The sequence below is a fragment of the Eriocheir sinensis genome, chromosome 1, assembly GCF_024679095.1.
Source record: "Eriocheir sinensis breed Jianghai 21 chromosome 1, ASM2467909v1, whole genome shotgun sequence".
NCBI lineage: Eukaryota > Metazoa > Arthropoda > Malacostraca > Decapoda > Varunidae > Eriocheir > Eriocheir sinensis.
In genome coordinates, this window is record NC_066509.1 from 8,877,930 (window position 1) to 8,905,429 (window position 27,500).

At 43.4% G+C, this 27,500-nt stretch overlaps 1 protein-coding gene across 2 annotated transcripts in view; it reads left to right on the plus strand.

Annotated features, from left to right (window-relative positions):
• LOC126987108 (plexin-B-like) overlaps positions 1-27,500 on the plus strand; it is a 224,008-nt gene that overhangs the window by 26,323 nt on the left and 170,185 nt on the right. The window contains exon 1 of one of the 2 annotated variants that reach the window (XM_050843982.1): positions 22,516-22,533. The exons of the other annotated variant lie outside the window; for it this stretch is intronic. The gene's annotated coding sequence lies outside the window, so the exon portion shown is untranslated. Of the gene's footprint in view, positions 1-22,515; positions 22,534-27,500 lie in introns of those variants that run through there. 2 annotated transcript variants of the gene reach the window in all.

The following is a 27,500-nucleotide window of genomic DNA, read 5'->3' on the forward strand; positions in this document are numbered from 1 at the left end:
TTCTCCCCCACAGTTTTACCATCTTCCTTCCCCCTCCTCTCTTCCCCTATTCTTCTTCCCCCCTCCCCTTTATCCCCACCCCAGATAATGACCTCCCTCTCCTCCTCTCCCTCTCCTCCCCTCTTCTTCCTCCCCTCCCCAGCCAGTGACTTCCTTCCCCCTCCCCCCTTCCCCTATTCTTCCTCCCCCTTCCCAATCATTCCCACCCCAGACAGTGACCTCCTCCTTCTCTTCCTCCTCCTCCTCCCCTCCCCCCTTATTCTGAAGCGGGGAGGAAGAATGGGCACTTGAGAGACGTAAAAGTGAATAGCTAATCACTCCCCACTTAAGTAACGGTGGGGAGAATGTATGTACGAGTCTTTCTCTCTCTCTCTCTCTCTCTCTCTCTCTCTCTCTCATGCGTTAGGCCTATGGAAGGGATCAAGAAGTGTGACTAAAACTTCTCTCACGCCTTTTCTCCTCTTCCTTCTCTCCTATTCTCCATTTTCATTTCCTATCTTTTCTTCAGTATATCTTCAATTTCTTCCTTTTTCTTCTCCTCTTCCTCATTTTCCTTTGTCTCCTCTTCCTTCTTCGCTTCCTCCTCCTCCTCTTCCTCATTTTCCTTTGTCTCCTTTTCCTTCTCCTCTTTCTCCTCCTCCTCCTCTTCCTCCTCAGTCTGCTATTCACTTGCATTCTCTTTTGCGGACTTTTCATTACCGTCTCTGCCCCTCTACTACTACTACTACTACTACTAGCCATTACTGTTGCTACTACCTCTACTTTTCATGTCTAACCTTTTACCCCTTTCCCAGTCCTCGTCCTCCTCCTCCCATAACAATCACTCTTACAACTACAACTCTCCTACGACTCCCATTCTCGTTGTAGTGAGAGAGAGAGAGAGAGAGAGAGAGAGAGAGAGAGAGAGAGAGAGAGAGAGAGAGAGAGAGAATGCCGGTGGTAGAGGGGGTGATGGGGGTCTGGGGGGTGGGGTGAGGAGAGGGCGCAGGTAAGGGCCAGGTAGGGACATGCAGGCGAAGTACAAGGACAAGGAAGGGTAGCCATTTAAGGGTCATTAGACAACATTAATGCACCTACAACCTCCTAAACACACACACACACACACACACACACACACACACACACACACACACACACACACACACACACACGTGACCGTAGGAACAGCGGGTGGTCGGCAGTTAAGGGAGGAAAGAGGAGGGAAGGGAAGGGAAGGGAAGGGAAGGGAGGAAAGGCAAGAGGAAAGAGAAGAGGAAAGGTAGAGAAAGGAGTGGTGGGAAAAGAATGCAGGTAAACGGGAGGGAGGAATGGTGGGTAGGAGGTTGAGAGGATGGAGGAAAGAATGTAGACAGGAGGGGAAAAAAATGGAATGAGGAGGAAGAGAGTGGATTGATGTAAGTAGTAAGGAGGGAAAAAAAACACTGGTATAAAATAAAATAAAAAAAGCGAAAGAAAAAGACGAGGGGTTTGAGAAAGTAAGAAAGAAAGAGAAAGGAGGAAATAGAAAAAAAATGTTGACAGGAGAGGAAAAAATACGAAGAAGAGGAAGAAAATGGATGATGTGTATTGTAAGGAGAAAAAAAAGCTTGCATTGAGGAAAGTAATAATTAAAAAGAAAAACTGAATAAACAAATAGGAAAGAACGATACACATAAAAGAAGGAAAAGAAGAAAATACAAGGAGAAAGAGAGAAAGACAGACAGACAGACCCAGACAGACAAACAGACAGACAGACAGACGCACGCTCCGCCTCGCCTCCAGTGGGCAATATTTGAACCTTGGACTCAAGCCATTGATTCCAAACTCCTAAATGCTCTAAGGGACTTGTATTCGCCACTGGACCCGGGAGAGAGAGAGAGAGGGAGAGAGAGAGAGAGAGAGAGAGAGAGAGAGAGAGAGAGAGAGAGAGAGAGAGAGAGAGAGAGAGAGAGAAAAGGAAAGCGGAAGGCCCGTGTCTCCTGGTCTGTGGGGAGGCCGAGAAATTCAGGTGCACACTTAGGTGACAATTTTAATTATGCTCAGATGGACAGCCTGTCATTCCTTCTGAGGGGATGCACACGGGGAGGGGGGGGGGCAGCATTGGGGTGTGGAAAGTTAAGGGAATAAGGAGGAGGAGGAGGAGGAGGAGGAGGAGGAGGAGGAGGAGGAGGAGGAGGAGGAGGAGGAGGAGGAAATGGGAGGAGGAGGAAGAGGAAGTTAGGTCAGGGTTTGGGTAATAATAAACAGGAGGAAACTGCTGGTGGCGTGAAGGGACAAGGAAGAGGAGGAGGAGGAAGAGAAAGAGAGGGAAGAACAGGAAATGGAGGAGGAGAGGGAAGAAGAGGAGGAGGAGGAGGAGGTGAAGAGGGGATGAAGGAAGGGGAGTACAGAGACAACATGAGTGAAGGGAAAAGAAGGAGAAGGAGGAGGGGAAAGAGGAAAAGGAGAAGGAAGAGGAAGGTGAAGAGGGGAGAGAGAGAGAGAGAGAGAGAGAGAGAGAGAGAGAGAGAGAGAGAGAGAGAGTAAATGGTTGTAGGTAAAAGAGTAACATTATCAGGGAAAGAACTGAAAGGGAAAGGGGGAAGGAGAGTGAGAATTAAAGGTAAATGGGAGAAAGTGAAGGGGATTGAGAAAGGGAAATGGGGAGAGAAGGGGGTTTAGGGAGAAGGTGAAGGCGAGTGAAGGAAAGACATATAACTATTGCCAGGGAAGGAAACAGAATGGCAGGTGAAAAAAAGGTAAGGAAAGGGAATGGGGAAATGGTTTAGGAAAAGATGTTCGCGACTAAGTAAAGGGAAACCATGTGAAAGTTGGCATGAGAACAAGACCATATGAAGAGAAAGGAAAGGGAAGGTGGATAGGTAAAGGTAAGGAAGGGAAGTGAAGGGAAGCAGTAATAAAAAAAAGATCAAAGAAAAAAAAAAAACATGAATAAATGCAGAGGGTTGACAGGGAAAAAAAAACCCAGTATATTAAGGAAAAGGGAAAGGGAAAGTGGACAGGTAAAGGAAAAGAATAAAATGGGTTAAGAAAAGGAAAGACCGTATCCATAAAAAGTTATCAGGTGAATATGAAAGTGAATGGCTATGAAGGAAAGGTAAGGGCAGGTGAGGTGGATAGGTAAAGGGGACGAAGCGAAGGGAATGCAGGGGAAAGGGGAAGGGGGTTGAAGCTCCCCTCAGAAGCAGTGGCGAGGCAGCTTCCCTCACGCAGAATTGAGCTTTACGATGCGTCTCCATTTACCCGCCGGTTCATAGGCGTTACAGGGATAGCTTAAGGGGGGGAGGGAGGGAGGAAGGAGGGACAGGAGGAAGGAGGAGAACTGGAGGAAGGGAGTATAGTTGTATTAGTATTGGAGGAGGGTTGTGGGCGGTGGGAAAGGGTGTGTGTTGGGGAGGAACAGAGAAGGGGAGATGGGTGGAAATGGAGGATGAGGGAGGAAAAAAAGGGAGAATTGGAGGAAGGGAGTATAGTTGTAGTAATACTGAAGGATGATTGTGGGCGGTGGGAAAGTGTGTGTTAGGGAGACTGCGGAGGAACAGAGGTGGAAAGATAAGTGGAAAGGGAGGAAGGGAGGATATGGAAGAGTTGAGAGAGGAGGAAGGAAGAAAAAAGGGAGATTTAAAAAAGGAGTAATTGTAGGTGGAATGATTCGAGGAAGGGAGAGGTTAGGAAAGGGTTAGTGAAAGGTAGTAAAAGAGAAAGAAAGGAAGAGGAAAGGAAAGCAAGGGAGGAATGAGGGAAGCGTTACAAGGAAGGAGTGGCTGGGAAAGGATCAGTTTGAGTTAGAAAAAGGGAGATAGAAAGAGAAAAGGATAAAAGAAGGGAGGGATAAGGAGAGCGTAACAGGGAGTGAGGGGCTGTGAAAAGGGTTTGTGTGAGCCAGAAAGAGGGAGAAAAAGAAAGGGAAAAATAAAAAAGAAGAAAGGGATAAGGAAAGGGTTACAAGGATAAATTAAATGAGATGGAAAAAAGGGATGAAAAACTGACAGGGTGACCAAGGAATATGAAGAATGGAAAAGGGGAAAGGGAGAATATGAATTAAAGATAAGGGAGGGAAATGTAGGGGGTTTATGACATGGAGGAGGGGTTAAAAACGAATAAATAAATAAATAACAAATAATATAAAGATGGGGAAGCAGGAAAAAGAAAAATGGGAAGGTAATGGAAGTGGAAGGAAGAAAAGAGATAACACCATTAGAGAAGAGAAGATTTTAGTGAAGAAGAAAAAGAAGAAAGAATTAAAGAGATACGGAGAGATAAGAAACCAGGAGGAAGAAAAATGGAGAGGTAATGGGAGCGGAAAGAAGGAGATAATGGCGTTAGAGAGGAGGAGAAAGGTTTTGGCGAGGAAGAAAGAGAGAAAGGAAAAAAAGATATGGGGAAAGAAAGGCATATTGAGGTAAAAAAAAAGGAAGGAAAAAAATCAAAATAGCGATAGTGAGGAGAAAGAGATTTTGCTGAAGAAGAAAGGAGAAGAAAAAAAAAGATATGAGGGAAAGGAGAGGCAAATAGGGGTAGAAAAAGGGGGGGAGGTAAGAAAAGTGGGAGGGAAAAAAACGTTTGAGAGAAAGAAGAGGTTTGAATGAGGAAGAAAGAAAGGGAAAAAATATATGGGAAGAAGAAGGCAAATTAGGGTAAAAAAAATAAACAAAATAAACTAACTGAGGGAGGTAAAAAAAAGTGGAAAAGAAAGTTAAAATAGCGATAAAAAGAGGAGAGGAGGTTTTAGTGAAGAAGAAAAAGAGGAAAGGAAGAGAAAAAGGAGGCATGGGGTAGGAAAACTTAACCGGGATAAAACAAACAAACAAACAAACTCACGGGAAAGAAGGAAATAATATCGTCAGCGAGGAGGAACAGATTTGGGTGAAAATGAAAAGGAGGAAGGAGGGAAAAGATTCATTAAGTGAGAAGATGAAACAAAACCATCAATAAAAAAAAAAGTAAAAATAACGCGAATAATCTATCACCTAAAAAAATCAACAAAAATCCGAGTTCTTTAATTATTTCGCACAGGTGTTTCCAGGTGGTTAACGTGGACTAATTAGACCTTGATTCATGTCCTTCACCTGCACTTCACTTTTTTTCATGACCACTCCACTCCACTCGCCTCCACTTCACTCCACTCGGGCCCACTTCAGCCGCACTTCATTCCACTCTGCTTAAAATGTACTACTGCGCCACTCCAGGATATCCAGAGCTCCACACAACACCACCTCCTCCACCTCCACTACTCTCTTCTCTTCCACCTCCTCTCTTCTCATCCTTTCTTTCCTCCTTCCACCTTCACCGCCATCCAATTAACTTACTTCCCATTTTCTTTTTCCCTTCTATATCCCCCTCTTTCCTTTCATTCCTGTTTCTGATGATTCCACTTAATTCTCAATCGTTGCTCTTCCTCTTAACTTTTTCTTCCATTTTATATCCTCTTCATCCCCTCTCTGTTATCACATTCGTTCTTCCTTTCCTTTGTATTTATGTTTCCAATCACTCCATTTAATATCAATCCAGTCTTTTCACTTCTCCGATTGCATACATGTTGTTTCCCCTGATTGTTGTTCCACTTTATTTTATTTTTCCTTTCTCTTCACTTTACTTTCCAAATTTTCTGTTTTCCCTTGCCTACCCCTCTTTTTTATCCCTTTCTTCTCTTCCGTCTTATTTCCTCTCCTCCCTTCATCCATTATCGCTTCCCTTTTCCTTTTCTTTCCCCCATATTTCATTCTTTTCATTCTACCTTTCCTCTCAGTTCTTTTCCCATATTATACTATCTATCCCTCATTTCTTATTCCTTTCCTTTCATCTACTTTATTTCCTCCCCTTCCAACCTCCCTTATCGCCTCCCTTTTCATTCCCTTTCACCCCTATTCCATTCTTTTCATTCTTCCTTTCCTCCTAGTTCTTTTCCTATATTATGCTTTCTATCCCTCATTTCTTATTCCTTTCCTTTCATCTACTTTATTTCCTCCCCTTCCTTCCTCCCTTATCGCCTCCCTTTTCATTCCCTTCCACCGTTATTTACAACCATTCCTCTTAATCCTTACCCATCACTCTCTTCCTTCACCTCCCGCATCTCCACATCATGCTCTTCCCCCTTTCCCCTCTATCCTACAATCTTCCATCTCCCTCAACCTCCCTCCCAATCACTACACGTCAATTCCCTCCCTCCTCTCTCTCTCTCTCTCCCTCTCATCTCCTTATTCTCCCCATTCCCTCCCCTATTCCCCCTTTCCTCTTCTCTCCACCTCTCCATCTTCCCCTCAACTCCTCCTTCACTCGTGGGAAAACCTCCATTTGCATTCCTCAGCAGTAATGTTTCTGGAGGAGGAGGAGACAGAAAACACATGTCCTACTGTTTATGAGGCCAACCTGGAGAGAGAGAGAGAGAGAGAGAGAGAGAGAGAGAGAGAGAGAGAGAGAGAGAGAGAGAGAGAATCAAACTTCCTCCCAAACCTATTCTATTTATTCCCATTCTCCGTCCATCCAATCTGTAGTCTCCCTTTTCCTCATTTTCCTCCCCTCTCCCCCCACTCCTCCCACTCTCCGACTCTTCCACAATCACGTTTTCCTCTTCTTCCTTTTCTCATTTATTTCCTCATTCACATAGATGCTCTTTTTTCCTCTTATTTCCTCTTTTATATTCCCTCTCACACCCATCTCTCAATCTCTCCAGTATATTCTCTTCATTCCCTCCCCTCTTCCCCCTTTCCTCCTCTCTCCATCTCTCCATCTTCCTGTCAGCTCCTCCTTCACTCTTTCCTTGTATTTTCTATCTCTATTATTTTCTTTCTATCTCCTTTGACCGCGTTTCTATACTCCACTTCGTTTATCCACTATATCAAATTCCCTCTCATCCACTTATTCAATTCATCATATACACTCCTCCTCCCCCCTTTTTAACTTCATATAAGCCCCTTCCTTTTTCTTCCCTTCCTTCTCCTCTTCTCTTTTTTTCTTTCTTCTCATTTCTATAGCATGCCGCGTCCCTTCCGTCTCCTTCCATTCTCCCATGACATCCAACTCATTTGATTTTCCGTCTCAATTCTTTTTTCCCTATTTTATCTTTCTTGTCTTCCTCCTCCTATTCCAGCTACTCATCCAAATTTCATCTCCACCCCATCACTCACTTTTACTTTCCTTCATTTGTTTTCCTCCTATTCCTTCACCCTCTTCTCTAAAACCACTACCCCTCCTTTTTTTTTCTTTCAACTTCCGACCCCTCAATTCCCTTCTTGCCTTCTCCCCCTTTCTCCTTTCCCTCCTCTTCCTTCTCCTCCACCTCTTCCTCCTTCTCTTTCTCTTCCTCTTCCACCACCTCTGCCTCCTTCTCTTCCTCTTCCTCCTCCACCAAAAAAGATCTTCGGCAGCCGCTTGGGATTATTGACATTCAGAATAAGACACGCCACCGCACAAGCTCTCTCTCTCTCTCTCTCTCTCTCTCTCTCTCTCTCTCGTCTGGGGGGTCTCTTTTATTGCATCTCGGCCCCTTGGAGAATCAGGTTCCTTGTAAATTTCGGCTATTAGAGAAATTGGCTTCGTGGAGACTTCGGGCCCCCTGGAGGACATTTTTGGAGCTATTCGGTCTCGCCTCCCTCGGCTCCGCTTGTGTTTTGGTCTCAGTGTGTGCGAAGGGGAGGGGGGGAGAGGGTGTATTGGTGTTGAGGGGGGGGGGGAGGGGTCCGTGTGTGTGTGTGGGGGGGTGAGTGGGTGGTGGTCTTGTTCTTCTCTCTCTCTCTCTCTCTCTCTCTCTCTCTCTCTCTCTCTCTCTCTCTCTCTCTCTCTCTCTCTCTCTCTCTCTCTCTCTCTCTCTCTCTCTCTCTCTCATTTTCTCTCCACCTGCTGTTTTATATTTTCTTCCCACAACATTTTTTTTTCCTCCTTCCTCTTCTCCCTCATCACACACACACACACACACACACACACACACACACACACACACGCTGAAACACCTCAACTCAATCTCTCTCTCTCTCTCTCTCTCTCTCTCTCTCTCTCTCTCAAGAAAATTTAGTGGTCGAGGTAAGTTTTCATTTTCTTTTCCATTTTCTTTTCGTATGAAGGAGGGACTTGCGGGCTGCTCTAGTGGTCCAATTCTTCTTTATTATTGTTTTCCTTTTTCTCTTTTTCGCTTTTCTTTTCTTTTTTCTCTTCGTCCTTTCCGCCTGTGTGTGCGCGTGTGTGTGTGCGTATGTGTGTGTGAGTGTGTGCTCAGAGATTTAATTTACTTTCTTCTTTGTTTTTTTTTCGTTTATTTTCTCCTTTTTTTAATTGATAATGTTTTTTTGGCTGTTTGTGTGTTTGTGTGTTTGAGTTTAGTTGTGAAAAGCTCCATTTCACATCCTTATTTCAGTTTTAATCTCTCTCTCTCTCTCTCTCTCTCTCTCTCTCTCTCTCTCTCTCTCTCTCTCTCTCTCTCTCTCTCTCTCTCTCTCTCTCTCTCTCTCTCTCTCAATCGGAAACATTCACAATATCACAGCGAGGGAATCGAAGCCTTTTATTCTTTTTCCCTTCTACAGCGTCCCAGCGGAGGAAGGTTAAGCTTTGGGAGTGGACTAAAAAAAGCCTTTGACGTGGCACTATGAAGCTTTGTAAAGTGAACCGAACGAATGGAGGATATAAAGAGCTGAAAGAGTGGCCGCGGAAATCCTAAACTGACTCTGGAAATGTGAAAACGGCGTAAAAATATAGAACGCTTTGGATTTAATTGTGTAGAACTGAAAGCCGGGAGTTGAAATTGAAAAAAAAAGGGGGGAGAAGATGAAGGTGAGGGATGAGAAGGAACACAAATGAAGAGAAATGAGGGATGGAAATGTGTTGAAAAGGGGATTATATTGTGTAAAGCAGAAAGCCGTGGAGTTGAAAAAAAAAGGGAGGAGATGAAGGTGAGGGATGAGAAGGAACACAAATGAAGAGAAATGAGGGATGGAAATGTGTTGAAAAGGGGATTATATTGTGTAAAGCAGAAAGCCGTGGAGTTGAAAAAAAAAGGGAGGAGATGAAAATAAAGGATGAAAAGGAACACAAATGAGGAGAAATGAGGGATAGGGATGAAATGGAAAGGAGGAGATGTGAGAATAGGATGAATAGTTAGAATAATGAAAGAAAAGAAAAAGATAAATAAGTTGATTCGTTTACATAAAGAAAAAAAAACATAATTGAGGAGTTTAGATTTTGACTTTTTATAATTTCTTTCTTTTGCCTTCCTTCCTTCCTCCCTTATCTTCCTTTCTCCTCTCAGATTTTCACTTCATTTCCTTTTTCTTTACCTTCTTTCATTACTTTCCTTCATCTCTCCTTCTAGACTTTCACTTCGTTTCTTTCTTCTTTACCGTTTTTCCTTACTTTCTTTCATCTCTCCTTCCAGATTTTCACCTCATGTATATCTTCTTCCCTTTACCTTCTTTCCTTCTTTCCTTTTCTTCATCTCTTCATCCCTTTCTCCTCCTCCTCCTCTCTTCCATCTACCTGTGTGTGTGTGTATGTGTGTGTATGTGTGTGTGTGTGTGTGTGTGTGTGTGTGTGTGTGTGTGTGTGTGTATGTGTGTGTGTGTGTGTGTGTGTGTTTAATGGCCCCGTTTCTATCAAATTTATCATCTCTCTCTCTCTCTCTCTCTCTCTCTCTCTCTCTCTCTCTCTCTCTCTCTCTCTCTCTCTCTCGTTATTCATACTGTCCACACCTGCCTACGATACACCTCATGCATACCTGTCCAGTGTTTTGCCGCTCCGAACAACACACCTGAAGTCTTACCTTGCCTTCACCTGCCCTATACCTGCCTCCCGCCTTCCCTCATTTCTCTCGCCTTCCTTCCCACCTGCTCATTCCCGTCCTCCTTCATCTGCTCTTTTGCCTCCTCCTCCTCCACCTGCTCCTTCCTCCACCTCCTTAGCACCTGCCTCACATCGCCACATCTCCACACTTCTTCCTCCTTCTAAATCCACCTGACGCCCATCTCAAACTTCCCAGCTCTCTCTCTCTCCCTCTTTCTCTCTCTCTCATTCTCTTCTTTTTTTATTCTTTTTATCTCTCTCTCTCACCTCTTTCTCTCTTGCTCTCTCTCACACACACACACACACACACACACACACACACACACACACACACACACACACACACACACACACACACACTCAGCAAAGGTATTCTTGCGACTAAACAAGCTCAGCACTTCCTGTCTCTCGTTGTTACCTCCACTCACCTCTTCCTCCTCCTCCTCCTCCTCCTCCTCCTCCTCCTCCTCCTCCTCCTCCTCCTCCTCCTCCTCCTTCTCCTCCTCCTCCTCCTTCTCCTCCTCCTCCTCCTCCTCCTCCTCCTCCTCCTCCTCCTCTAATGTTGACTCACTATCTCTTCCCATCTTTCCCTTCGCCTTATCTTCTCTCCCTTATCTCTAATGGCCCTTTTCACACCCATCAACCCCTTCATCATCACCGTCATCATATCCCCCCTTTACCGTCATTCCACTCCTCCCTCCACCATTTTTTCTCTCCCCTCCTCCTCTTCCTCCTCCTCCTCCTCCTCTTACTCCTCCTCCCTCTCTACTTCTAACTTTTGCTCCTTTCTTCTCTCTTCTACGTTCTTTCTACTCTGCCGTTCTTACTTCCTTTCCCTCTTCTCCACCTCCACCACCACCACCACTTTTCTCTCCCGCCCTCCCCCTCTCCACCTAACTTCTGCCCCTTCTCTCCTTTTCTCTCTATTCTTACTTCTCTCTTTATTCCAAACTTCCCTTCTTCACCTTCTTCCCCTCTACTACCAGTCTCTCCCTCTTCTTCCTCCTTCCATTTCTGCCCCTTCCCTTCCTTTTCCACCTAACTTTTACTCTTTCTCCTCTCCTCTTCGTTCTTAGTACTTCCTTTCCCCCTTCTCTACCTTCATTCTCTCCCTCCCTCCACTTAACTATCCTCACTCCCTCAGCTAACAACATTGCCAAGATCTCTTCCTCCCTCTTCACACTCCTCCTCCTCCTCCTCCTCCTCCTCCTCCTCCTCCTCCACACACCTGCTTGTAGTCATTAGAGGAACAGGTCGTAATGGCATGAAGCTTTTAAAATGAAGTTCAGGCGAGCAAACGTTTTAATAAGAGTGCAAGGTCGGGTAATGAAAATAGGCGATTATAGCAGAGAATTGTAAGTAGGTGATAAAAATACAAATGAAAGGAAACTGTTAATGCATGCTATTGTTTTTGTGTTGTATGCGTAGTGTATTTGTTGTTATTCGTATGTGTGTTTTTAGGTTGGAGAATATTGTAAGAGTTGTTTTTTAAATTTGGCCATGAGAAAAAAGAATTTGTTAATCCCACCTAAAACTCTTAAAAAAAAAGGGATTGTTTAGTATCGTTTGCATAGTATTTTTTTTCACGTGTATTTTTAGTTATAAGAATAATGTAAGAGTTTTTTTTCCCAATTTGGCCATTAGGAGGAAAAAGAACTTGTTAATCCTACCTGAAACTATTAAAGAATGTTACTGTTTTTGTATCGTTTGCATATTATATTTTTTTCTTGTAATTCTAGTTACAAAAATAATGTATGATAGTATTTTTATTTCGAATTGAGGCATGAGGAAAAAGAATTTGTTAATCCTACCTGAAACTATTAAAGAATGTTACTGTTTTTGTATCGTTTGCATATTATTTTTTTCATATATGTATTTTTAGTTATAAGAATAATGCAAGTTCGTTTTTTTTTTTTTTAATGAGACATGAGGAAAAAGAATGTGTTAATCCTACCTGAAACTATTAAAGAATGTTACTGTTTTTGTATCGTTTACATATTATTTTTTTTTCATATATGTAATTTTAGTTATAAGAATTATGTATCATGGTATTTTTTTTTTCGACCTGAAGCATGAGGAAAAGTTTCTTATTAGTCCTACCTACAGCTGGAATACTATGATCGAGTTGTAGATGTTTAAGCTAAAAAAAGAGGATGAGGAAAGGGTGTTGTTAAAAATCATGAATAATTAGGATATGTGGTTTTATTCATATGTATTTTTAGCTACGAGAATAGTATAAGATAGCTATTTTAATAACTATCAACACCACCACCACCACCACCGAAAGCACTACCTTCCCCACCAACACCACAACAGTCGTGAATTCCAACACCACCACCACTAGGAAAACAAGGAAAAGTAGCTTGCTCATTCTACCTATACAGCTTTAATTTTAATGGTCGATGTACAGATGTTTAAGTAAAAAAGAATAATATATTTTTTTTCGAATTGGGCCATCAGGAAAAGCAACATTAATCCTTCCTACAGCTTGAATTTTATGATCGATGTACAGGTGTTTAAGAAAAAAAGAATGATAGGTTTTTTTTTCGAATTGGGCCATTAGGAAAAGTATCATTAATCCAACCTACAGCTTGAATTTTATGATCTTTGTACAGGTGTTTAAGTAAAAAAAGAATTAGTATTTTTTTTTTTCGAATTGGGCCATCAGGAAAAGCAACATTAATCCTTCCTACAGCTTGAATTTGATGATCGATGTAAAGGTGTTTAAGTAAAAAAGAATTATAGTATTTTTTTTTTCGAATTAGGCATTAGGAAAAGCAACATTAATCCTCCCGTCAGCTTGAATTTTATGATCGATGTACAGGTGTTTAAGCCCCCCAAAAATGATATAGTTTTTTTTCTCGAATTGGGCGATTAGAAAAAGTAACATTAATCTTTCCTACAGCTTAAATTTTATGATCTATGTAAAGTTAAGCAAAAAAATAGAAGGAAATGGTGTTATCAAAGAGTATGAAACGTTTAATAATTGAGGTAGAGGAGGTCGTTTCATCCGCCACTTTCCGCCACTCCAAGAACAGTTTTCAAATTTCAATACATTCATTTTTTATATATATATTATTAACAGCTCAACATCAAACAAATACTTTCCGACATATCAATATTTTTTCGTGCGACTGGAAATTAAAAATAAATAAAGCACAAAAAGTCGTATCAAAAGCGGAAACCAGGCGAGCGGATGAAAAAAATATTAATTCTTTTCCGTGGCAAATAAAACCGTCCCGCTGGTAATTCAAGGCTCGGGTTGTTTTCATTCCCATCAATTGGTTGGCGTTAATCCACCTTCCGTCTCTTCGCTGCGCCACCACCAGCATCGTTACCACCACCACCATCACCACCACTAACACTGCCACCATCTCTACCATCACCACCATTAAAAATACTTCCACCACCACCATTCAGATAGCGAAATCCAACACCATCACCACCACCACTAACACTGCCACCATCACCACCATCACCATCACCACCACTGACATTATCATCACCACCATCACCATCACCACCACCACTAACACTGTCACCACCACCACCATCACCATCACCACCACTGACATTATCATCACCACCATCACCATCACCACCACCACTAACACTATCATCACCATCACCATCACTAACACTCTCATCACCACCACCATCACTACATCCCCACAAGTATTATCAGTACCAATTTAATCACCACCAACACCACCAACATCTGCATCATTAGCACCATTATCATCACCACCACCTGCATCGTCACCACTATCACCCTCACCACCACCACTAACACTGTCACCATCACCACCATCACCACCATTAAAAATACTTCCACCACCACCACCATTCAGACCGTGAAATCCACCACCACCACCACCACTAGCGTTACCATCATCACCATCACCATCACCGCCACTTCCACCACCACCATTAGCATTACCACTATCATCACCACCATTAAAAATACCTCCACCATCACCACTAAGACCGTGAAATCCACCACCTCCACCACAAGCATTATCATCATCACCATCACCAACATCATCACCACCGTTAAAAATACCTCCACTATCACCACTAAGGCAGTGAAATCCACCACCACCTCCACTACTATCACCACCAACACCACCAAATGCACTTCCTTCCCCACCAACACCACTACAGTCGTGAATTCCAACACCACTAATACTACAATCACTACCAACTTCTATTCTAAAGTCACCACCACCACCACCACTACAGTCATTACCACTACCAATACAACCATCAACTCCACTATCATCACCACCACCACCGTCAAACCACCATCACCACTTCCACTGTCACGTCTCTCCACCAATTATACAACCACTAACACCATACTCGCTTCCACCATCACCACAACCACCATAATTACCTCCTCCACAACCACCAGTTCCATCGCAATTATTATAACCCCCACCACTATCACCACCACCACTACCACATACTACTACTACAACTACTACTACTACTACTATATCTAATATGTAATAAAATATATAATTCAATCTATAAGTGGAAGGAAATATTATGCATGAAATTGTAAAAATAAAATTATGTTAAGAAATAAAGCACTCTCTCTCTCTCTCTCTCTCTCTCTCTCTCTCTCTCTCTCTAAGGCTTACGACACTTAAAATATGTACGAGGGACTAGAGGAGGAGGCGGAGAAAGGGAGGAAGGAAGCAAGCATGAAGGGGGGGGGGCAGAAGGGGAGACGATAGAAAAGAAATATGCAAGAAGAAAAACGGAAATATAATAAAGGGGCAGAGAGAGAGAGAGAGAGAGAGAGAGAGAGAGAGAGAGAGAGAGGTGAAGGTCAACATAGCAAGAGGGGAGAAGAATATATAGAAAAAGTAAATATAAATAAATAAAAAAACTATATTGTCACCGGAGCATCGCTGGACCCATTCCGTTTCACCCTTCTTTTTTTTTGTTTCTAATTTTTATTTGCGAACGTTCCTTTTACCCTCACTCTTTATTCATCCCTCTTCATTGGCTTCTGTTACACCTCTCTCTCTCTCTCTCTCTCTCTCTCTCTCTCTCTCTCTCTCGTTATTATTCCGCCTCCTCCGGGTCGCTTCAGAGAGAGAGAGAGAGAGAGAGAGAGAAACTATTCCCACACTGTTTATTTCCTTCACCCAGTCCTTACGTCTTTAAATATTTCCCAGATTGAAGTTATTACGCTTCTTCCCGGGTGCGTTGCGTAATTTATCCATCCCCACGCTTCTTCCAGGGCCGCCCAAAGACTCGGTACTAAGCCTCTTCAGGGGCGTAGGGCCTGCTGTAATGCTTCCTCCAGGGCCGGGCCGCGCGTGTTGGGGGATTACAGGAAACAATGGGGCGGTTGATCTGGGTTTGAGGTGGTCTTTGTGAGGCCGTGTTTATTTTGACTTTTATGGAGGCGGAACTGTGCATTGTTGTGGGTCGGTGGTGGTGGTGAAGGGGGGACGGAGAGGGGGGGAAAGGGGAAGTGGGGGTGTAGTGGGGGGGTGATGGGGAGGCAGGTGACGGTGGTGGTGGAGGGGGTACTGAAAAGAGGTGGGGGTGGTGGTGATTGAGGAGGGGGTAAGGGGAGTAGGTGACGAGGGAGGTGAGGGCAGGTAAGGGTAAGATGAGGGGGGGGGAGGAGGGAGTGTGTGTGTGTGTGTGTGTGTGTGTGTGTGTGTGTGTGTGTGTTTTGCTACCTACTTTTATTCCCTTAACGGATACTTACTTTATTTACTTCTCTCTCTCTCTCTCTCTCTCTCTCTCTCTCTCTCTCTCTCTCTCTCTCTCTCTCTCTCACCCACGCCCTGCCGCCCTTTTCCATTCGTCACTCTTTAAGGAAAAAGAAATTCAGGTCCCCGCCCTCAGCGTCTCCCCTCCCTGGGCTTAACGGGCTTCGTGTGACCCCGGGGGCTCCTGGGGGCGAGGGGAGGCTGAGGGAGGGGTCATGTCAGGCTAGGGGAGGGTTCGAGAGGAAGACTGGGGAGAGGGCGAGGGGGGGCTAGTGAGGGGAAGGGGGGAGGAAGGGGAGAGGTTGAAGGGAGACTGGGATGGGGGGCGATGGGAGAATGGGCACGTGGGAGAAGGGAGGCTGGGGAATGAGGCGAGATAAGGTTAGGGGAAGGGTCGAGGGGAGGATTGTAGGGGAAAAGGGGAAGGTGGGTGGGGGGAGAGGGGAAGATGGGTAGAAGGTGAGGAGAGGCTGGGGGAGGGAGAAAGGTGAGGCTAGGGAGAGTGGAGGGGAGGCAGGGGAGGGTCGAGGGAAGGCCTATGATTGGCTGAGGCCCTCGTTCATCCCCTGAGGGAAAACCAATCCTCCTCAAGTTCGTATTCAGACGCTAAATGGAGACGCTCGCCACGACAGACAGACCGAGGAGGAGAAAAAAAAAAAAAATTAATACGCGTCTTGTCTTTTCCTCCCGTTTTCTCCTTTAGTTGTTTTTATCCATAAGAGCGAAAATGAGGGTAAGAAGGGATGACATAGTGGAAAAAGTTGTAAAGTTTCGTTAAGTCGACGCAACATCTGTGGTCATATGCCGGAGAGAGACAGAAGGGGAAGGAATATTATAGTTTTTGTCGTTATTTTTTTTATTTACAAGTAAGACACTGAGGATAAGGGATGATACGTATACAGTGCAGATAAAACAGAAGCTAAAAATAATGTAAATGTGATATGGTGTCGTTTTTGTTCATGTTATTTTATTTTTCTCTCTCCATTAAACGACAGGAAATGAGGATAAGAAGGAACGATACGTAAACAGACAGTGCTGATAAACCTGAAGCTAAAAATAATGTAAATGTGATATGGTGTCGTTTTTGCTCATGTTATTTTTTTTCTCCATTACTCGAAAGGAAATGAGGATAAGGAGGGACGAATCGTATACACCGTGACAGCACCGATGCCAGATTATCGTACTCAGAGCATAGTATTTACCGGTTTCTGACGCCTAACTATTGCCAGTATTTACCGGTTTCTGACGCCTAACTATTGCCAGTATTTAACGGTTTCTGACGCCTAACTATTGCCAGTATTTAACGGTTTCTGACGCCTAACTATTGCCAGTATTTACCGGTTTCTGACGCCTAACTATTGCCAGTATGTACCGGTTTCTGACGCCTAACTATTGCCAGTATTTAACGGTTTCTGACGCCTAACTATTGCCAGTATTTACCGGTTTCTGACGCCTAACTATTGCCAGTATGTACCGGTTTCTGACGCCTAACTATTGCCAGTATTTAACGGTTTCTGACGCCTAACTATTGCCAGTATTTACCGGTTTCTGACGCCTAACTATTGCCAGTATTTAACGGTTTCTGACGCCTAACTATTGCCAGTATTTAACGGTTTCTGACGCCTAACTATTGCCAGTATTTACCGGTTTCTGACGCCTAACTATTGCCAGTATTTAACGGTTTCTGACGCCTAACTATTGCCTGTATTTAACGGTTTCTGACGCCTAACTATTGCCAAGAAACATCAGGAATTAACCGTTTGAACGATAAGAATAGGTGAGTCTCGTTATTGGGTTCCCAGGAGACAGTTTTGGGGGTCGGAAGTCGGGAATTATAAGAGGCTGAGTACGACAATCTGGCAACATTGCGTGACAGACCGAAGGCTAAAAATAACGTAAATGTGATATAGCTTTGTTTTTCTTCGTGTTATCTTCTTCAGTCTTTATAAGCAAGACAGAAAACTAGGATAAGAAGGGATAATACATAATAGCGGGCTTTTTTTCATTATTGTCTTCTTTTTTACGCCCTTTCACTGTCTCCTCTGCTGTAAAAAAAAAAAAAAAAAAAAAAGACTGAAAAAAAATACTGTATATAATATGATAGTCTCCCCATATGTTTCTTCTTTCATCTTTATGTTTACGAATGAAAGGCGAGAAAAGAACGAGATTTTACGCACCAAAGCTCAGAAAAAAATAATATATAACTTTTAACCCTTTTTTTCCCTTACTTCGTCTTTCTCTACACAAACGAAAGAGAAGATGATGATGATGGGATTATACTTTCTCACCCCGACGGACCGAGAGACAAGGGAGAGGATGAACGGGGGAAGGAAAAAGATGTTATCCGCGTTTTTCTCTCTCCCTCTTTTATTAATCTCTTCCACGTGGACTGAGACGGGAACAAGGAGTGAACTGTAGAGAGAAAATAATACTGTTTTGTTTTGGCCATAGAATTATCCTGGTTTTCTTATGGTATGGACCGAAGCCTTGATATACCACAGAGTTAATATGAATGTCTGTTAATGTTAATTTAGAAGTCTGTTAACTGTCAATACGTTAGACCACAATGAATAAGAAAAGAATGTCCTGTTAATAAGTAAGTAATAAGATAATAAGTAAGATCATAAAGGAGGGATGGTGAAGGAGGAAAGAAGAGAAGGAAGATGAAGGAAGGAGGAAGGAAAAGAAGGAAGTGAAAGGAAAGGAGAGAAGAAGGAAAAGGAGGAGAAGAAAAGGAGAGAAGTATGAGGAAAAGAGAGATGGTGAAGGAGGAAAGAAGGAAAGGAAGATGAAGGAAGGAGGGAACAAGAAGGAGGAGAGGAAGAAAAGGAGGGAAGGAAGAATAGAGAATTATGAGGAAAGAAGGGATGGTGAAGGACGAAAGAAGGGAAGAAAGAGGAAGAAAGGAGGGAACGAGAAGGAGGAAAGGAAGAGAAGGAGGTAAAAGGAAAGGAGAAAAGTAAGAAGAGGGAGAAGAAAAGGAGAGAACTATGAGGAAAGGAACGATGGTGAAGGAGGAAAGTAGGGAAGGAAGGAAGGTGAAGAGAGGAGGGAAGGAGGAAGAAAAGGAGGAAAACAAAGTAAGGGATGTCTGTTAAATGTCAATAAGAAGACCATAGAGTTAATAAAGAATGTCTATTAAATGCCAGTGCGATAGACCATAGAGTAAAAAAAATGTCCTTTAAATGCCCTATCGTAAGACCAGAGCGATGACATCAGAGTGAAAAAAAAAAGTCCGCTAAAAATGCCTCTACGTTCAGAAAAAAACAATACCATTTGTTCTTGGGAGCATAAAAGAGCCAATAATACCTTTTAGTGTGATGAGCGGAAAGCTGCGAATATTGTGCACTCTGCTTTTGTTGTTGTTGTTGTTGTTGTTGTTGTTGTTGTTGCTGTTGTAGTTGTTGTTGATATTCTCTTGGGGATCAAAGTTAAGCGTTTAGGTAGTTGACTAGAACATAAAAAAAAAAAATAATAATAATAAAACATGAAAACTACACGAACTTTATATACATTTCCTTTTTCATTTATTTATTTATGTATTTATTTATTTATGTATTTATTTATTCAATGCACGGAAAGGAAGATGAGGTTATTAATATGTATCTTATAAAAAAAAAAATTATGTGCGTTAATATTTGTCTAAGTGTAAATTAAAGAAAAAAGAAAACTATTAAGAGCCAAACCACGACATGCAGCTTTATTTATTAACAACAACAAAAAAAATGAAGACAAATAAAAAAAATAAAAAAACGCAAAAGAATATACACGTTAAAAAAAAAATCCCCATGTAAATTAGTAAAATAAACATAGAAACGTAGAATAAACGAAGAGAGAGAAATAAAGAAATAAACGTAGAAATAGAATAGAAAGAAAATGAGAGTAGTAAATAAAACAGAGAAAAAAAGCGCGGGAATTGGTGTAAATCTTATAAGAAAAAAACAGTAAACAAAAAAAGGTGCCTGAAAATTAAAAAAAAATAGCAAAAAAGAGGATTCCTGAAGTAAAAACAGAACCTTAGAGAAGAAAACGGCATCAGCAAAATAAATAAAGCAAAAAAAAAAAAAAAAAAAAAAAAATCCGAAAAAAAATCGAAAAAAAATCAAACCCGTTAAGTGCCAGAGCGGGAAAAACTAACGAAAGAAAGTGTTAAAAAGTGGAAAAAGGGCTTAAAATCCGCTGTAGCCGCCGACCTCCTGCTCCCACGCGTACATACAGAAAGGGCGTCACAAGGAGGAGGAAAAATTTACACCGCACGAGGGCACACGCTGGAGTACTGCGAGGCTTACCGTTAAAGGGGATGAGGGAATGAGGAGGCTGCTGATCAATCCCGGCGTTAGAGGAGTGAGGCAATGTGTTCCGCCTATCGGTATTTTTTTTTTTCGTGTGTGTGTGTGTGTGTGTGTGTGTGTGTGTGTACTTACGGTCTCTTGTTGGTAGTATGTAATAATGACGGAGTCGGCTCATTATTCCTACTTTTCTTATTATTGCTATACAACCATTCATCTTTTTTTTTCTTCGTCCTCGTTTTCGTCTTCGTCTTTGTCTTCTTCTTCTATCATTATCAACATTATCATTTATTTTATTTTTGCTATGCCGGTCGTTGTTATTCTTCCCGGCAACACCCACCCTTACCGATACACCTGTGCGGGCGGGTGTCAGGTAACCAGGTGGGGCTATTCATCCCAGCATCAGTGCCATCAACACACTCGCGGCTCATTAGCGCTTGCAAGGCCGTGACGGGCGCGCCTCAGTGTGCCGAGCCGGGCGGGGACAACACATGGGCGGCAGCGGCGGCAGACGACACCCACTGCCTGGCGGCGGCACTGGGAAGCCTCTCGCTCTCGCTCTCTCCCTTCTGTTCTTTTCTCATCTCTCATCTCTCTCTCTCTCTCTCTCTCTCTCTCTCTCTCTCTCTCTCTCTCTCTCTCTCTCTCGTGATTTCCCCGCGGTCTGAACACATCCCTGTGAAAGGGATTTGCAGGATTGGAGGGAAAGAGGAGGAAACCGAACGTTGCTGCCTCTCTCTCTCTCTCTCTCTCTCTCTCTCTCTCTCTCTCTCTCTCTCTCTCTCTCTCTCTCGCCTACACACACACACACACACACACACACACACACACACACACACACACACACACAGGAAATGGTTTCTTCAAGTACCTCCAACATTAATAAGTATAGAAGATGAAGAAGACGAAAAAGAAGACGATGATGAGAGGGATAATGGTGATGAAAATAATTAAGAGAAAGAAGAAAAAGAGAAAAGCACTCGCTACTTTTAAATTCGTACCAAACAACAACAACAGCAGAGACAACAATTAAAACAAAGCACAGTTCTCTTGTTTCTTCTTCTTTTCCTCCTCCTCCTCCTCCTCCTCCTCCTCTTCCTCTTCCCCCTCCTCCTCCTCATGCACCTTCACCTCCACTTCAACTAAAACTTCACCAACAACAACAATAAACACCTCCTCCTCCTCCTCCTCAACACCACCCTCACCACCACCACCACCAGCAAGACCAGATCGCCCCAAGAGTGTTAAAAGAAAAAAAAAGTGCCGTAAAAAGAAATAAATTAAGTTCGTGGCGTTCTCTCTAATGGCTTTTTTAGGCGAGACGCTTTCGCCTTTTCATTTTACTTCTTCACGGTAATTTGAGTTGGAGAGGGTGCCAGCCAGGGCCAAAAGTGCCAAGTGTTTTCCGGCGGGCTTTTGTTGTCTGGGCTGGGGAAGAGGGAGGAAGGGAGGGGGAGGGGAGGATGGGGGAAGATAGTGTCAGGGGTGGGAAGAGGAAGCAAGTAGGGAGGAGGAGGAAGAGGAAGAAGGAAGGTGGGAAGATAATGTTAGGGGTGGGGAGAAGAAGAAGGTCGCGTGGAAAAAGGTAGATGAGGAAAGGGGAGAATAAACAGAGGTGTGAAAACGATAGGGGAATGATGAGTAATAAAAGAGAGGAATGGGGAGAGGAAGGAGGTGAGGAAGAGAGGGGAAAAAGAGGACATGATAGAAGGGGAGTGGAGTGTGAGAACGATGGGGGATGATGGGGAATGGGGGGAGAGATGGTAGGAAGGGGATGAGGATGGGAAGGGAAGAAGACGGCAAAGGGGAAAATAAATTGTTAAGGGGAGTGGAGAGTAGAAACGATGGGGGGGTGATGGGGAATAGGTAAGGGGAATGGGGAAAGAGCTGTCAGATAAGGGGTGGGGAAGGGAATGGAGGGGATGAGAGAGGATAAGGTGAAGTATTGTGTGCTTGTGTGTGTGAAAGGGAAAGCCAGGAAGGAAAGATGGGAGGGCTCAGAAGAGAAGGGTGAGGGAAGGGGAAAGGTGTATGAGAGGAAAAGGACAAAAAAATTAAAGAAAGGAAAATGAGAAATGATTAATGCGGAAAATAATAAAACAGGAAGGATGAGAAAAATTTGATCTCTCCCTCTTTCTCTATTTCTTTATATACCCATCTATCTTTTTTTTTTTTTTTTTTTACAGCAGAGGAGACAGTACAACGGCGTAAAAAAAATAAAACTAATGAAAAAAGCCCACTACAATCTATATCTGTCTATCTATCTATCTATCTATCTATCTATCTATCTATCTATCTATCTATCTATCTACCTATCTATCTATCTATCTATTTATCTATATCTTATCTTTATATTTACCTACCCATCTTAGCAAGCACCGGGAAAGTTCCTCTTCATCCCTTGAGTCGGTATCTTTGGTTATCTTAATGGAAAGGATGTAGTTTTCTCTCAAGCATGAAGGACAGAGACCCATTGAAAACCTTGCCTATAATATAATCTTGTGTGTGTGTCTATTTATCCACAAGTTTGTCTATCTTACTATTTGGCTTTCCTACTTTCTTTCTCTCTCTCTCATGTTAACGCTATCAATTTCGAGAAGAACCAAATCGCATTGTTTTCTTCATTTTGTTAACACCTGTACAGTATTTTATGTGGTGAACGACTATTAACACTCCTTTCTTCTGCAGGTACGTGAGTGCTTATGCGGTGCTGTCGTGAGCTTGTGGGTGATGTGCTTGCCTTCTCTCATGCTGTGTTGGTAAGTGAAATCGTACTTGCCTTACCCAGTTCCCTAATTACTCACTGATCTACTTACCTACTTCCTCAATCACTTATTTTCTAACACACTTAATATCGTGTGTTTCGTCCCGCCTGTCATATTTGGCAAGTCATATTATTATACAATGTTGCCAGATTGTCGTACTCAGCCTCCTATGTTCACCGATTTCGGACCCCAAAATTGCCTCCTCGACTTCAATAACTGCCTTCATATATAGTCATCGATAAAATGGTTAATTATTGCTGTTTTTTGGCAATAGGTATCGCTCAGAAACCGATAAATACGAGGCTCTTGAGTACGATAATCTGGCATCAGTGAGTCATAAGAACATTGAGAGGTATGGCAGTAAAGGAGAGATGCAAGGCGGCAGAAGGGAAGGGAAAGGAAAGTGAGAGGGAAAGGCAAGGGAAGGGAAGGGAAGAGAAGGTGAGAGTGAGGCAGTTGTAAACAAAGGTGAGGGAGAGAGGCAGGTATGTGAGATGAAGGTGTGAGGGAAGCTGTTATGGTATTGGTTATGCTCTCTCTCTCTCTCTCTCTCTCTCTCTCTCTCTCTCTCTCTCTCTCTATCTCCTTTCCTTCTTCCCTTCCCTTCCTCCCCTCTTTTCCATGGTTCCCTTCACCAGCTCCCCCTCCTCGGCGTCCTCATAACCCCTCCACAACCTACCTCAACCCTCCCTCCCCTTTCTCTCCCTTTCCCTCTCTCTTTCTCTCGCGTGTTACTCTTCTTCCTCCTCTTCCTCCTCCTCCTCCTCCTCCTTCTAATTGTCCGCGTGACTTTTCTCTCCTCCCATTTACATTTTAATATTTCAACTCTTCCTTCACTTTAAGACTTCTTTTTTTCCTCTCAGAATCCTTAATTTTCTCCCTCGCCCTCTCTTAAAAAATGTAACTTTTATTTCGCTTATGTGAAAGAAGATCATTATGTCCTTTACTTCCTCCTCTTTTCCTCTTCTTTTCCCTTCTTCTCTTCTCTTTTCTCTCCTTGCTTTTTTCTCTTCTTTTTTTTTTCTTCTTTTCTCTTCTTCTCTTCTCTCTCTTCTTGTTTTTTCTTTTTCGTCTTTTCTCTCTTTCTCTTCTCACTCTTCTTGTTTTACTTTTTCTTCTTCTTTTCTCTTCTTCTCTTCTTCTTCTTCTTCTTCTTCTTCTTCTTCTTCTTCTTCTTCTTCTTCTTCTTCTTCTTTTTCCTTCTCTTCTTCCACGCAGGAGCAGGGAGAGAAAAGGAGGGAGGGAAGATGGAGAGAACAAGGCTGAGAATAAGGAAACAGGAGGTGAGAGAGAGAGAGAGAGAGAGAGAGAGAGAGAGAGAGAGAGAGAGAGAGAGAGAGAGAGAGAGAGGTTTTCCGCTAATACTTCTTCCATATTCAAACCTCTTCCCTCTTCCTCCTCCTTCTCTTCCTGATCCTTCTTCTCTTCCCTCTCCTCCATTTTCTCCTTCTATGATAATCAGAAGAGGAATACAAAATACGGACAAGAGAGAGAGAGAGAGAGAGAGAGAGAGAGAGAGAGAGAGAGAGAGAGAGAGAGAGAGAGAGATGTCAAATGAGAGAAGGAAAGTAAGGATAAGAAGAAGAAGCAAGAGAAGAATGCGGAAATAAAGAAAGAAGAGAAGGAGAACGAAAAAAAATGAGGAAACAAGGAAGGGAGAAGAAAACAAATGGACAAAGGAGGAAGGAGAAGGATAACTGGAGAAGCAGGAAAATTAAGAGAAGAGAGAAGAACAGAGGAAGGAGGAAAGGAGAGAAAGGAGAGGAAGGAGATGAGAGCAAGGAAGATAAAGGACCGAAAAGTGAACCAAAGAAATAAAGTGGAGGAGTAAGGGAAGGAAGGAGAGGAAGAACGAAACGAGAGTATAAAAACGAAGGAGAAAAGAACGGAGGAGAGACTGGATAGGAAGACAGGAGGAACGAAATGGGAGTATATAAAAAACGAGGAGGAGGAGGACGAAGGAAAGAGTAAATAGAAAAAAAAAAAAGAAGAAAGGAGGAAGAAGATAAGAGCAAGGAGAAAATGAAGAATAGGAGAAGGAGGAAGGATATGAGAGAAAGAAAAAATGAGGTAAAGGAGAACGGAATAAAAGAGTGGAGCCAGAGAGGAGGAAGAAAGGAGATGAAAACAAGGAAAAAAATGAAGAAGAAGAAAAAAGGAGATGAGGACAAGGTAGAAAAAAAATGAAGCAGTAAAGGAGGACGGCGGGAAAGAGAGTGGAGGAGGAGGAAGAAAGGAATAGCAGGAAGAGGAGGAGGAAGAGGAGAGGAAGGAATGGAGGGAAGGCGGTCGTCACAGCGGGGAGTGTCGCCTCACATTGAACCAATTTGTTGCGGCCGCGTCTCGCCTTCCATAAATTCCGACTTCCGAGGCGAGTGTGTGGCGAAGAGGAGGAGGAGGAGGAGAAGGAGGAGGAGGAAGCGGAAAGGGTGGTCGGAAGCTGTAAGAAAGAGAGAGAAGAGCGTTAAGGAAGCAGCGAAAGAATGCGATAAAAATTACGATAAAAGGGAACGTAAAAAGAGACACGAAATGAGAGGAAGAAGAAAAGAGAAAAGAGAAATGAGAGAAAAAGGGAAAAAGAAACTCACTGAAAGAAACCACACACACACACACACACACACACACACACACACACACACACACACACACACACACACATCCTCTCTCTACCCTCCCCCCCTTCCCTTCCCATCAAAACCTTCCCCCTGACGTCACTCCCCACCCCTTCCCCATCCCTTCCCCTCCCCCCCTTTACCCCTTACCCACACAAAGGGGCGTTGTTCCTAGGGTGTCGCGCGCCGTAAGTGAGCTACCCCCCTACCCCTTGAACCCCCCCCTCCCCCTCCTTACCCATGGGCCAACCTTGAGACAAATTGGGTGGAAGGAATGGGATGGGAAAGGGGGAGGAATGGGCACGGAATAGGGGGAAGAGAGGGAGGCCTACACACACACACACACACACACACACACACACACACACACACACACACACACACACACACACACACACACACATACATACATACAGACAGACATACAGACATAAAAACACACGCCCCCATGAAGTCAACAGAACAAAATTTAATATAATAATCCGTCTGTAGAGATATCAAACTGCATACGACAAACACTGTAAAACTGGCGCCTCTCTCTCTCTCTCTCTCTCTCTCTCTCTCTCTCTCTCTCTCTCTCTAAGTCAAACACATACATACACACACACACAGACACACACACGGCAACATATTAGTAAGCAACACACACACACAGACACCGACACAGGACAGCAACAAGCTCACACACACACACACACACACACACTAATGACCAAATAAACACACACACAGACTTTCCCTTGTGCCGAAAATAAAAATAATTTCAAAAAGACTCCAACACCTCAACACAGAGTCCTTCATCATCCACTTTCCTCCCTCTCTTCTCTCCCTCCTTCTCTCCCTCCTTTCCTTCATTTCCTCCAAGTGGGTTAAGGTTAAGTAAGTACCGTTGCTCCCTTATATCACCACTTTATCTCCGTCTGAGTCAGGGAGGAAAGGGGGAAGAAGGGGAAGAAAAAATAAGGGGGAAGGGAAGGAAGAAAGGAAGGGTGTACGAAAGAGGAGATAAGAAAGGGAGGGGTTAGAAAGTTAGAAAGGGGTGAGGGAAGGGTTGAAACTGAGAGACTGAGAAGGGAAAGAGATGTGATGAGAGTAGAAGGAAAAAAGGTAGGAAAGGAAAGGGGAGGGTTGGAGTGTCGAAAGCTACTGAGGAGAAAGAAAAGAAGAGAAAGAGAAAGGGGAGAAAGATATGTAATGGGAAGCGAAAGAAAGTAATGAAAGAATGGTGTGAAGAGCTGGGGAGGATAATGAGAGAGAAAGAATGTGAGTAGAGAAATGGGACATGGAAGGAATGAGGAATAAGACAAAAAATGGGAGATAGGCAAAGTAGGAAAGGGAGGAGGAGGTGAGAAAAAAATAAGTGTGGAGAAAATAATGAGAGTGAGAGGAGACGAAGGAATGAGAGAAAGGAGGGAGGCGTAAGAGACGAAGGGAGAGGAGGGAGAACAAGGGGAGGAGGATGTTTTAGGACAAGATAAAGAGAGGAGAGGAAGAGAAGGGGAGGGAGAAAGAGGGCATTGAAGAGGAGGAACGAAGGAATGCAAGAGAGAAGATAAGAGGAAGAGGATGTGGAAAAAGTAAGGAGATGAAAAAGAGAAAGAGGAACAAGAGAAAGAATAAGAAGTAGAGGTGTAGAAAGATGATGAATACTGGAAGAAGAAAAATAGGAGGAAGGAGAAGAGGAATAAAGATGGAGGGAAGAAGAAAAGGAGGGACAAGAGAAGGGAAGGAGGAAGAGGAATAGAGGGATAAAGGATAACAAGGAAAGGACAGGATCAGGAAGGAACGAGGGATGAAGGATAACGAAGGAGAAGGACGGAGGAAAGTAGAAAGGAAGAAAGGAAGAAGGGAGGAACGAAATGAATATAAAAAAACGAAGGAGAGAAGAATGGAGGAAAGACATTATAGGAAGAAAGAAGAAATTGACTGAAAAACAAAATGAGTATAAAAAACGTAGAAGAGGGAAAAAAGAAAGGAGAGAGAGAGAGAGAGAGTAATAGTAAGCTTGCATGGGTTGTCTGTCCGAGCGAGCCAAGGAAAGCAAACTTGAGATAGCGCAGAGGGCCGTCCTTGCCCCCCCCCCCCCCCTCCTCCTCCTCCTCCTCCAACTCCTCCGTCAAAGCACCTCCCTGAATCAGCGCTTCGACCAACAACGCCCCGTCACACGCCCCTCGAAGTTAGGAATTACATAGCACAAACCACCTCTTGTGCCCCTCTCGCCCTCCTTCCCCTTCCTCCTCCTCCTCCTCCTCCTCCTCCTCCTTCCTTCACTTCTTCCGTCTCTGTTTCATTCCCTTCCTTCGTTTAAACCAGGACCATCATCACCTTTCGATTCTCCTCTTATGCTTT